The sequence below is a fragment of the Camelus bactrianus genome, chromosome 1 (assembly GCF_048773025.1).
Source record: "Camelus bactrianus isolate YW-2024 breed Bactrian camel chromosome 1, ASM4877302v1, whole genome shotgun sequence".
Classification (NCBI taxonomy): Eukaryota; Metazoa; Chordata; class Mammalia; order Artiodactyla; family Camelidae; genus Camelus; species Camelus bactrianus.
The window spans coordinates 105440719-105453798 of NC_133539.1; positions in this window are offsets into that span (position 1 = coordinate 105440719).

Consider the following 13080-nt stretch of genomic DNA (forward strand, 5'->3'; position numbering starts at 1 on the left):
CTGTGTTTTATACTTTACACTAAGACCTATAAATCTTCACAGGCTAGTCCCTTGGTCAGCACCTAAAATTTTCATTGATTGGTTGGCTAATTCAATAATATTCTTCCTGTATAAGTGCTGATTAATTTCAATCCAATCAATGATTCAACAAATGCCTATTGAGCACCTACTATGTAAAGTCTGGAATTCAACAAATAACTATTAAACCAACTATGTGCTCAGTGCCGTGGGATTCAAGTAGGTGATGCTAATCTTGGCCTAACTGTACTGACCTTAACAATGGTGGTCCCAGGACACTCCACATGTTGTTCATTGCAACCACTCTGTGTGGCAGGTGGTGTCACCATCATCATCATCATCATCATCATTGTCATTCCCACTTCATAATTGAAGTAGAAAAGTGAAACAACTCACCCAAGTTCACACAGCTAGTAAATAGAGTTGGGATTCAAACCCATAGTATGGTTGGAGAGTCTAAGTTTTTGACTCTGCACTACATTGCCTTTTTCTAAGGGACAGAACCAAAAAGTGTACAAAGTGCAATGGGATCGCCTAGGCAGGAATGAGTCACTCTAAGATGAAGGATGAGAGAAGATTTCCCAGAGGAGGGGACATCAGAGCTGAGTTCTGAAGGCTGAGTTCAGTCAGCACAGTCAGAAGACAGAGAAAATGAGTCACCTGAGTGACTGAGCAGTTACTCTGATGTCCTCCTGAGCTATGTACCCCCAGCCCTGTTTCCCTTGACATTGCATGGTGATGCCTGTATGTCAAAGCCCTAGGAACTCAGGTCCTATGGGACCAGACATGTCCACTATTTGTGCAGCCTGGCTCTTGCTTTCCAAGCTCTCCAGAACTCACTTTTACCACATAAAAGGACAAGACTGTCTTTGACAGCTGCTAGCTTAGTCACCCGATTCTCTGCATTGCAAGGGCTTTTTGGTGCCCAAACGTGGCAAGAATATCTTTAAGGGCTCAGATAATAATTTTTTTACTGTGGGGGGAAAAACACATACAACATGAAAACTACTTTCTTAATCAATTTTTAAGTGGACAATACAGTACTGTTCACTGTAGGTACGTTGTACGGCAGATCTCTAGAACTTTTTTATCTTATGTGACTGAAATTAGGTAAGATGGGGACTTAATTAAGCCCCAAGCATTGGATTGGGCACTGTCCAAGGTCCTAAAATACTAGTACCAGAGCAGCAGTTTCTTGGTAAGTTTTCAGAAAATGCTAGAACAAAAAGAGAACATTACCCACTGTTTCAGTCAACTAGTGCTGAGTATGAGACATAAATCAAAGTGATAAAGGCAGAAAGTGAAATGTTTTCCTTAAATAAAATAAGCTAAAAAATCATACACAAGACCACTTTGGAAACTGTAGTGTTACAGAGGTGAGTTGTCTTCCAAAGAAGACAAGGTGAACCCCAGACTAATGAGCACTGGACAGGGAGTCCACTGCCTTCTAGTCAAAATTCCAGTTCTGCTCCTCAGATAGTAAGACCTCCCATTCAAACTCACAATGATCAAAAATAAAAATGAGATACTGCATGAGAGGGCACTTCTGTATCATGAAAGCATTAATACATAAGATATTGTTATTGCTAGTGTAGTAATAAACAGTGCAGTAAGCATTGCCATGTTAGACAAATTTATTCCTACAAAATAAAAATCTCTTAGGGTTCTGATTCTCTCACGATTACTATAGAATAAAGCTCTAAGTCCTCTTTTTATGGAATCAAACAAGCCTGTTCATAAAAAGGACACCAGCTCCCTTTTGAAGAACACTCATCCCTGACATAGCCCAAGTGATAAGGCAGAACATTTGACAATGACCTAATGACAGGACAAGACCTTCTCTGGAACAGATAATGAGGTGACAGAACATGCAGAGAGGTCACAGGTCAGACCCTGTGAATCTAAACCACAGGATTCAAACGTGATGCTGGGCAGAAGGTTGTGCTATCCAACTCCAAGCTAAAAACACACTCACATCACATCCAAAAGAGTCAAAACATGTTTATGCACTCCACAAACACTGTGGAGGCCCTGCATTCCAGGGTCTCTGCCAACCAGTAACTTCTTGGAAAGGGTAGCAGGAGGAAGGTTATGAAGCATCTTGAGGGTTCAGCCAAAGCCTTTAAATAGCATCCCTAAAGTTTGCCTAAAAACTTTAAATAGAAGAATGGAAAGATCAGTCTTGGATTTTAGAAAGAGAGTGGGACTCTCATTGAGACAGAAAGGGCAACTAAGGGCTGGCATCTCAGCAAAAGAGAATAAATTCTAAGCTGTTAGCAAAAAGAGGTAAAGAGAAAGGTTCAGGTCCAGAAGAAATTTGATGGGAAACTCTACTGGGTTTGTGTCTGATAGGACTGGGGAAGGGATGGGAAATCTAGAACATTATCTAGATTCCAGGATTGGCACCTCGAATTGACATTGGTGCCATTCATCAGGCCACAGAACACAGGAGGCAAAGGAGTGGGCTTGGGGAGGTGGGGTGGGGAGGATGATGAATTCCGCTTGGCATATGGTAAGTTTGGAGGCCGTATGGGCAGAGGCAGTCCTTGGTGGAGATAAGTCTGGAGACAGTCAGAGCTCTCAGCTGGACTGAGAGTTGTCACCAAGTGGATAGTAGTTAAAATCAAGGTGTGTGAGCTTGGCCAGGCAACAGATAGACAGTGGAGAGACCACAGATCCAAGGACAGAACCTCAGGGAAGCCAGGCACCACTGAAGCAGAGAAGATGTCGTGGGAGACCAAGAAGGACCAACCAAAGAAGTGAGAGGAAACCCAGGACAGAGTGATGTCAAGTGATGCCCTGCAGAGCCAGAATCCCAGAGGTAGGATTTCAGTCAAATGTGCCCAGAATGAGTGACACCAGCTCTTCAAGTCAATGCTCTGAAATTCCAAAACAAATAAAGAGTAGAATATTCATTGAGTGCCAGTCCTTTCCTAAAAGTCTGCTGAGGAACCAGAGAATCATAAGACACAATTCCTGTCCTCAAAGCACCTCAGTCCAGGGTGTGGACCCTGAGAGCTATGAGGAGTCAAAGGAGGTTCAGGGGCCATGGCAGTACTTAGGAAGGCTTTGTGCAGAGTTTGACACTAGAAAGGTGCGGAAGCATTGGAATATAGACTGGGGTCCACGAAATAGAAACAAAGAGCAGCATGGAAAGGAACAAAGCCTCTGTAGATTACATCTTGCCTAAAATGGACACTGTTTTTACCTACACTCTGCCTTGCAGCCACATTAAATGACATGCAATTCCTCCAAAACTCCAAGCTCTATCTGCCTCCAGGACTTTGCATCTTCTATGTCCACTGTCTGTGCTGCCTTACACCCCTTTTACGATGCACACCCTGCCCCAGACTGATCAGCAGACTGAACTCCTTGAGGGCAGAAACTCGGTCTTACATCTATCTATCTATCTATCTATCTATCTATCTATCTATCTATCTATCTATCTATCTATAGGTCTAAAGTAATGTTATTAAATTCAACTATCACATTTGTTAGCTAAATAAATGAATGCTAAGAAGCAGCAGGAAGTAGGCTGGAAGAGGCAGGGAAGATGCTCTGCGAAGCAATGCGGTTTTTAACTGATTCACCAGGTGTTTGAGTGGTGAATTATTATTCACCATTATTATTATTTACATTATTCCAATGTGAGACGAACTGACAGATCAATAGATTTTATAATGGCAGTGTGAGGCTTGAATTAGATTTGGGGAGAAGCAGACATTATCTCCAGATTTAGAATTTTTTTTCAGCCTATCAACTTTTTAACCACAAAATGAATTTTAAGCCAAAGCAGTCTGGGTAATCACTTCTGAAATACTGCAGCATATCAGTAACAATCCCTCGGAGTCTGGGAGCTCAGCTTTACGGAAAGATAAATGTTGCTCCCTTTGACCTTTTAATATTCAAAGAGTTCTTGGCTTGGGAGAATTGTGGTTGACCAGTTGCCACCTCCTACTGTGCTAGACTGAGCCAGCCCAGCTATCCAGCCCTGTTCTGAGAGTGTTGATAGCAAATGGCTTCCAAGAAGCACCAGGCTCAGCAACTTACTTCTTTACCTCCTTGCTGGAATCACTGATCTTTCCTCCACTCGTCCTGCCTCATCATGGTGAAGAGTGCAGCCTCTGCAGCCGGACTGCTTGGGTTCCAAACCTGTTGGCTGTACTTTCTAGCTAAAGGATCCTGGGGAGTCAGTCAACCTTCCTGAGACTCAATTTCCTCACTTATAAAGTAGAGATTATAATTGCCTACCTCATAGGGCAGCTGTCCTCAACTGTAAGCAGTCGTGCCACAAGGGGACATTTGAGAGTGTCTGGAGACATTTTTGATCGTCACGATTGGTGAGGAATGCTTTTGGCATCTGGTAAATAAAGGCCAGGGATGCTACTAAACATCCTACAGCGCACAGGACAGCTCCCCCAACAAAGAATGGTCCAGGCCGTACTGTCAACAGCACAGCGATTCAGAAACACTGCTCACAGGGTTATTATGAAGCATTTGACTAATGTCACCTCCTCCCAGACTCATCACCAAAATCCCATCTTTCCCCTTGGCCTCTAGCTCCTTGTTCAAAATCCTCCCCTCATCTTTTCCTCCCCGCATGACCACCACAAATACACTGATGAAAGCCCACATCTTTCCACACGTGAAATCTTATATCCCCTAATTTACCTTCCTTGGCTCCCATCGTGGAGCAAATCTCCCTCGTGAAACTATGGTGCCTCACGGCCAGGCTTGGTATTTTCCTCTGTGTGTCTTCAGCGCCAATCACAATAGCTGGCATGTGATTGTGGACGGTGCCAAGTGGGTGTTTGCTGGACCAGCTGGAGACCCACATCTTGGTGAACTACCAGATCATCTGTTCTAATACTCCCCTAGGCACTAACCCCCAAAAGGCTGCTCAAAGACAAAATGTAAACATCTTAGCTATCTCCCCCCAAAGTCCCAACCTCCACTCATGACTTCATTTCCCACTACCTTACACGCACCTTTTTTTCAAGCCACACTGTCATGTTTACTGACTACAAAGCATATCTTATCTAGTCATGTTTCTGTACGTTTGCTCAGTGTCCCCTACCTTGGTTCCTTCTCCTTTCTTTTCACATAATCAAATGCTAACCACCCTTCAAATCAAAACTCAAGCCCACCTCCTCCCAAAAGCTTTCCAGACAACCCCAATCCATCAACCTCTGTCTCTTTCTCTTTTTCTTTCTCTGCACATGGTCACCTTGGGCATGATGCTTCTCTTTCTGAGACTCAGTTTCCTTAACTGTGAACCAGGCATTGACGGAGTCTTTTATGCAGCCCTAAATCCACAAATTTTCTCCAACTGAATATTGAAACCATGGAGAAACTGGGCAAAATTTGAAAGAAAACTGCTGTCTATATCTGTAGATGTTATTACTATTATTTGAGTATATCCCCTAGTTTTTTCTTGAGTTTTTCTTGATTTAAATTGTCCAATCCTTCTTAAGGTAAGAAGGAGAGATCATTTTTTAATGATTTGGGGGAGGGAGGGATCAAGAAAAACCAAACAGTTATTAAAATCCTTATCTCTTGCCTCCCTGTACTCCTCAGCCCCAGGCTCTCAGAGTGGAAAGTTGACCATATGTTCCAATAAGCTTCACCCTCGGAAGCTTTTGGCTTCCATTAATAAATGTAATTGAGAGCAATGAAACATTTGGATCTCACTTTAATAAGTCAACACAATGTAAATGAAGACTGGCTGGCAGGAGGCTCTTGTCCTGGAAAAGGAAGTATCTCTTCCCCCTGCAGCCGGCTGTTTAGGGGCTCAGGACGGAATATGAGACTGGCTGGGTCGGTGTGAAAAGGGAGGTCATGATGTATACCTAAATCAAAAGCAACCCAACATGTTTTGTTAAATTAAGAAAGCAAGATGCATGATCATGTGTCAGAAAAAATACTATTCTCAGTATCTGTCTATGTTTGTAAATGCACAACCCGTGGAAGGACACACAAGGAACTGGTGATGGTGGTCGGACCTGGGAGAAGAACTGGGTGGAAGAGGAGGTAGAAGCATGGCTTACTCTTCTTTGTGTTTTCTATTTTTGTCTTTTTGAATGTATGTCAAATGTGTATTTGCAAAGAATAAGCAAATTTACAAAAGGAAAGAAAAGCAAGGGTTTTGTATGAGGGTATGAATCCCTTCCACCACCTACCAGCTGTGTACGTGGAGGGGGCTGTCTAACCTTGCTGAGCTTTGGTTTCCTCAGTTTCTAGGCAGGGATAATATTATCTCCCATATTAGATTATCATGAGGACTGGAGGAGACAGTGGCCAACACTAGAGGCTCAGTCAGTGGTACCCTCAGCCAGCAGCATCCCAGTCACTGATACCACAGTGAGTAAAGAGCCCCAAAGAATGCCAGCCAAAAAGACTGGTTCAGTGCCTGCATCAGAAGATGCTCTTTCTCTCTCCTTGGCTGCAGTCTGATCCTTAACTCTGACCCCAAGACTGACCATGGCCTTGAACTAAATCCTGTTGGAATAACTCCCTATTCATGACCCTAGTCATGACCAAGGCAGGGTGTTGGCCTAAGTGGAGCCTGCAAGAGAGCCAGAAAAACAGTGGGAGTCAGGCTAGAGGTGTGGCCAGGACAATCTTGGTTTAGAAGCTCTCCGTTATAACAGCCCTCACTGCTGGCAGGAGTGTAAATTGGTCCAACACTTTACAAAACTGTTAGGCAGTACTGACTAAAGCTAAACATAAAACTACCCTATAACCAGCAATTCCATTTCTCGATATATACGCAACAGAATTGAGCACATATGTCCGCACAAAGACTGGCCCAAGAATATATGTTCACAGAAGCTTTATTTATAATAGTCACGAAACAATAACAACCAAAATGTCCACCATCGGAAGACTGGATAAACAAATTGTGGCATATTCGTGCAATGGAATACCACCCGGCCTTGGGAAAGAATAAATTACTTGTGCTCAACATAATGTGGACAAATCATACATTATATTATATTGGGTTAAAAAAATCCAGACACAAATGTAAACGTACTGTACATAGTCAAACAACTGGCAAAATTTACGAATGATAACAAGTCAAATGAATCTTTATCATGGGAGAGTAGGTACTGAGTGGGAAAAGGCTCAAAGGAAACTTCTTGGGTGCTAGAAATGTTCAATATCTTGATCTGGATGGTATCACATGGGCGTCTACAGAGGCAAAAAACCATCAAGCTGTGCACTCAAGACTTGTGCGTTCTATACATTTTATGATGTGTATATCATATCTCGACCAAAAAGGAAAAAATGTAATACAAAAAAAAAATACATCTCTCTCATAAATTTTCCCACCTGTCCCTGTGCTGACCCACCTCGCTGGCCAGCAAGTCTGCCCTGTTATCTAAGTTGTCATCCTTCCCAGGTGGGGCCAAGCCTCTCCCCCCGGCTCCATTCACATTGTCCTGGAAAACTTTATCTTCCAGAATGGACTCCTTGAGCGGCCACCTTGTCCCTCAAGTGTCTAGGGGTGGCAGCCCCACACCGCATCCTTCCACCTTGGGGACAGCGGCTCCCACTCCCCAGGGCTTCTATACACCGGGCTTGGGGGGAGGGGGGAGGATTCATCAGCGCGGAGGAGCAGGTGAGCGGCCTGCTCACCTTAAAGCGGCAGGGCTGCCTCCACACCGCCTGAAGCAGGAGGCGCCTCTCATCAGCTGAGGAGCATAAATCCACCTGCAGCTTCAAGGAGGGGTCCTTTGTTATTTGTTTGGTGTCAACAACGCAGAGAAACAGATGGAAATCAGAATTGCTAATACTCTCGGCTGAGGTCTTTTGAGACAGTTGGCTTCCACGCCAGGCTCCCTCTGCTGGTTCTTTGGGAAATGCATCTGTTTGGCCAGGATCCTTACTCCGGATGGAACTGGCCGCAGCCAGGGTACTCCATGCTGGAAAGCCCCTTTCACATGTCTTTCTCCTTCCCCATCTTTTCTCCGGAGTCCCCGGGGTGACCATTGTGGATATCCCAATCAGCCTCAAGGCAGGAGAGCCAGGAGGCCAAGGGAAGCAGGGGTGTGGCCTTGAGCCAGTTGATAATTTTGGTATCCCCGCTGCTCCCAACACACATATAGGCACACGCACAAGCACACGTACACACCACGGGTGACTCTTGCTGGCTTCCTTCCTTCCTTCCTTCCTTTCTTTTCAGATACTTAAGAGGACACATGGATGTTTCTGATAACTTTGGTTCCTCAGGGAGAAACTGGGAATTTCACTCCCAGAATAGATTTCCCCAAGAATATGGAAAACTACCCAAGTCTGTCTCTCTTCCAAGCCCTAATTTACATAGAAATTTGAAGGGTAGAGAAGAGGTGGTCTTAGAGGCCAGGGTTCCAAGCTACTTAAAATAAATGCATCTATTTCCAACTCTGGGCCCCCTCCAGGGACTCTTGTCCCTCAGGAATTCTCAGGACTGTTTTTATCTGGAGAAAGCTAGGAGATTTGTGAACTATGCCCAACTGAACACAGGCCTCTGCTTTTGTTCCAACCTAGGGCTTCAGAATTCCCTCCTGTGTCATTAAAACCACTTGAGGTGTAATTATAGCTCTTTTGCCCACTGACCCTTGGGAGTGGGGGGCAGGAGGTGAGAAATGGAATTCACTCTTTTTAGACACTTCAGCTCTTTTCCAGTAACCGCTATTTAAAGCCCTGTCAAGCTAACCAATTGCTGCAATCTTGTCAGAAAGATGTCTGTCTTTTTATTTTCATCTTTTGAGTTCCAAGATGAGATTGGATGTAGGTAAAACTTAGCTTTCAAGTCCTAAATGAATGTTCGAAGTGACAAAGAAAATAAGAGCATCAAGACACAGTGCAAAGCTTCCCTCTGCTCTGGTTTCTGTTTGGGCCGGCGTTTCCAGCACCTTCGGTATTGCAGAGCGCATTTGTTCAGATCCACAGGGCCTGGTAGGACCGAGTGTAAATATCACAATAGCCTGGATTCTGAGGCAATAGATTTGGAAACATCTGGTTGATTGTTTAAAATCTTATCCAAGTAATAATCCCTACCATTTGTCCAAAGCAGCTGGGCTTCCTATCGTATGCACTTGGATCACATGATGGATGAGAGTTAATTGGGTGCCGCACTCCCAGGGGCTTCCCTGGGCCACGCATGATTCCTTTTCCGACTCCACTCTGAGCCATCGCCATCCTCTCCACTCAAGGAAGCAATCTTGCCGAGCAGGGGAGTGAGCACGATGCTGTTAAGGGACAGCAAAGTATCTGCTCTAATCTGTTCCAAAAGTGAATCTGTCACAAACAAGGATTTTTAGGGACAGTCTGTGTTGGATCTTGGGCAGTCGGGAACCCACTGGCTGAGTTCCTCCAGAGTCCCTTCACAAACATCATCCACCCAGTATGCCCCTTCAGCTCCAGGTTAGTACTGGTCAGCCCCGACCCATTCACGATGCTGGTGATGGCTGGGAAAAGGGCATGGTAGGCTTGACTTTCTGGCAGATGCTGTGTGGCCCCGGGGCAGGACAGGAACTGGCAAGAGGAAGCAGAGGAGGACTCTTGGGCAGAAGTGCCAACTGAGGAAGGAGCTGCTGTCTGGGAGGAGAACACAGCCAGGAAGGGGACTGAGCAGGAGAATGGACAACTGCTTGACAGGCTGCCAGCAGCAGTGGTGCCCAACACCCATCTATCCAGGGCACCAGGTTGTCAATAGTTGCTATGCCCGGGAGAAAGAAGGTTTCAGTGACCAAAGAAGTCTGGGAAATGTTTGATCAAAATTAAATGGGTTTCTTTTCAGCAAGACTTCTAAGAGTCTTTAATGTGCAAATGATGAGGGTTATAGTTTGTGGTACTTATACAGCCTGTTAGATCTCAGACTGCCTTTCTTTTATTTCCAGAGCATCTCGAAGGGTTAATTCTTTAGTCACCTGGGTCAAGTGGGAAGCTATGTTACCCAGAAACCACTCCTCTCCAGGGTTCCAAGTTCAAGTTGGCTAAAAGCGGAATTTGCATGAGATTCAGGAAGTGGAAATGAAGCAGTAACCACTTCCCTCTGAAGGTTTCTGAGTTCAAAGAAGGGTACGGGTGGACACGGAGGTGCCTGATGGATTCCAACTTGCTGTGTTCTATCACTCTGTATCTGGCTCTTCATCCTGGTCTCTAACCCTGATCACCAACAGTGGCCCCAGGCTCACCACTGGATTCTTAGTAACAGAGCAGACAGCTGGAGAGGCAGCAACTTCCCACAGAGCTCTCCGGGGGCTCCCCGTTCACATGCCCACTTCAGCAGCCCGACCTGCTTAGATTCTCAGATTTGCCCTGCCGGATCCAACTGTCCATCTACCCCAGGGCTATAGGAAGACGGATTGTAACTTTATTGGTCCTCTGGCCTCCCTTCCAGAGTATAGTAGTTTGCTCGGGCTGCCTCCCATAACAAAGTATCTCAGGCTGGTGAGTCAAATGACCAGAATTTGTTGTCTCATTGTCCTGGAGGCTGGAAGTCTGAGATCAACATATCTGCCAGTCTGGTTTCTTCTGAGGCCCCTCTCCTTGGCTTGTAGATGGTGGACCTCTCACTGTGTCTTCACGTGGTCTTCCCCCACGTGTGGGTTTGTGTCCTAATCTCCTCTTCTTATAAGGACACCAGTCAGATTGGATTAGAACCCACTCTAGTGACCTCGTTTAATTTTAATTATCTCTTTAAAGACCCTATCTCCAAACATAGCCATATTTTGAGGTACTGGGGGTTAGGGCTTCAAAATATGAATTTGGGGCGGGGGACACAGTTCAGCCCATAACACAGACCTTCTCTTTCCAGCTCCTCCCCCAACTGTGGAAAGTCTGGTTCCTATCATACACCCCTTATTCCATGACATGCACGGTGGCTCCACTTCTTAAGTCCTGATCGGCAATAGGAGTGGGATGCTGTTGTAAAAGAAAGTGAAAATAATAGACATTGGCTTTGGGACCAGAAGGCAGTGGCTGCAGGAGTAGTAGGATCAGGGGGTGCCCCAATCTGTAACTTGCCTTCAGCCTGCGGAGAGACGGCAGAGGGCTCTGGCTGGTGGTGGGCTGGAGGCCCTCAGGGCCAGGGGATTCAGGTGATTATCCCAGACCATGATTTCTGAAGCCTCCCTGCCAACCCAGCCATGACTCACTGTGCTGATGGCTGAACCTAGAATATGAAGAGGTAGCCTGTGTCAAGGATGTCCAGCTTGGTCCTGCTGCCAAGCAGAGCACCAGACAGAAGCCTCCAACCCCAGGGAAACAGCCATCTTCTCCAGATGACCAGGCAGACATGGGAAGCATTTAGAGAACCACTTAAGACTAGCTATAATTCACTGTCTATATTATGCCACAGACCAGCATGTCCCTCCTCTCCCCTACATTATACTCCAGCCAAACCAAACCACTCACAGCTTTCTGAAATGTCAGGCTATTTCACGCCTCGAGGCCTTTGTGCTAATGCTCTCTTCCAGCCGGAGCCTCCCCTCCACCCACCCAGTGTAGGTGTCTGGTAAACATCTATCCATTTTTCAAGCATTACCTTTTCTATGAAGCCTTTTCTTTTGGTTCCCCAGCGGGGGCTGTCATTTACTAAGGACTTGCCATGTGCCCAAAAATGTGCAAGGTACTTCATTTCATCTTCTTGATGGCCCTATGAAATAGGTATTTTTAGCACCCCCTGCTATTGACTGGTGATAAAACTAAGATTCTGAGAAATTAAGTTATTTACCAAGTTCATCCAGCTTATAGGAGATGCAACTAGGCTTCAAACTCAAACCATTGTGATCTAAGTCTGGCTTTACACACACTCATACATGCAGTAGAGACTGCTGCTCTGAAGACAGGTTTGAGCCAGAGACTGAGGCCATCCTGGGGTCTTTATTAGTATTCTGTTGTGTATTAACTACAGTTCTGGAGGTCAGAAATCCCATCTGAGAGCAACCCTTTCTAAGTATGGCACCCATCAGTGTCCAGATCTCACCTGAACCCCCTGGACTTCACACAAAAATGCCACTCAGCATCAGGAGGCTCACCCTCTGCCAAGGGGCAGCTCCTATATGGCAACTTTCTAGATGACCTAAGTGACACCACAGATAATGGGAGAAGGAAAGATTTGTCTAGTCAGTGATGCTAGGAAACTGGCTTGCCATGAAGAGGAAAAGAAAGCCACATTGTCACTTCATGCCAAAAGATTCCGAATAGAACAAACACCTAAGCATGGAAAGTAAAACTATAAACTTCATAGAAGAAAATATAGATGGATATCTATAATCAAATACCCCAAAGCACAAACCATAAGGCTAAAATAACAAAAATCAGTAGGTATCTCAACTTAGTAGTCATGGGGTTTAACAAAGAGCACCACAGATAAAATTAACATATCAGTGACAGACAGGGAGAAGATATTACAATATCTAATACCATTAATGGATTAATATCTACTCTAGACTTTACCAGGGACTCCAAGTCATCAAGAAAAAAACCAAATTTTTTTAAGGGGCAAGGATATGAATCAAGGATATAAATCTGTGAATTCACAGAAAAATGAACAATGAGCTGATGTTTTTACTCCCTAGTAATCAAACATATGCAAATTAAATCATGAAGAAGAGTGCTTTACAGCCATCAGAGTAGCAGAAATTAGAAAAGTGGGTAAATCGAGTTGAGGTGAGGAAGTGAGGAGATAGGAATATTTGGGCACTTCTTGCTGGGAGTTTCCAGTTGGTACAGCTGCTTTGGAAAGCAATCTAACAGAATTTAGTAAAATTATGGGTATTTATGGCCTATGAACTGGCAATTCCATTCCTGTTTTTACAACCCAGAGATTTGCTACAGATCTAATAAGAGAATCAATATGAGGATATTTGTCGACAGTGTTATTATTTCTAATGGCAGAAATTTAAACTTGGGGGTCCATCACTGGAGGGATAATTAAGTGAAATTTGCTGGAGAATAAAATCCCAGGCAGCAGTGAAGAGCTGTGGACTAGATGCATATAAATCAACATGGAGAGATCTTAAAAGCATAGATTTGAATGGGAAAAGTCAGAAACAGAATGGGATTTATGGC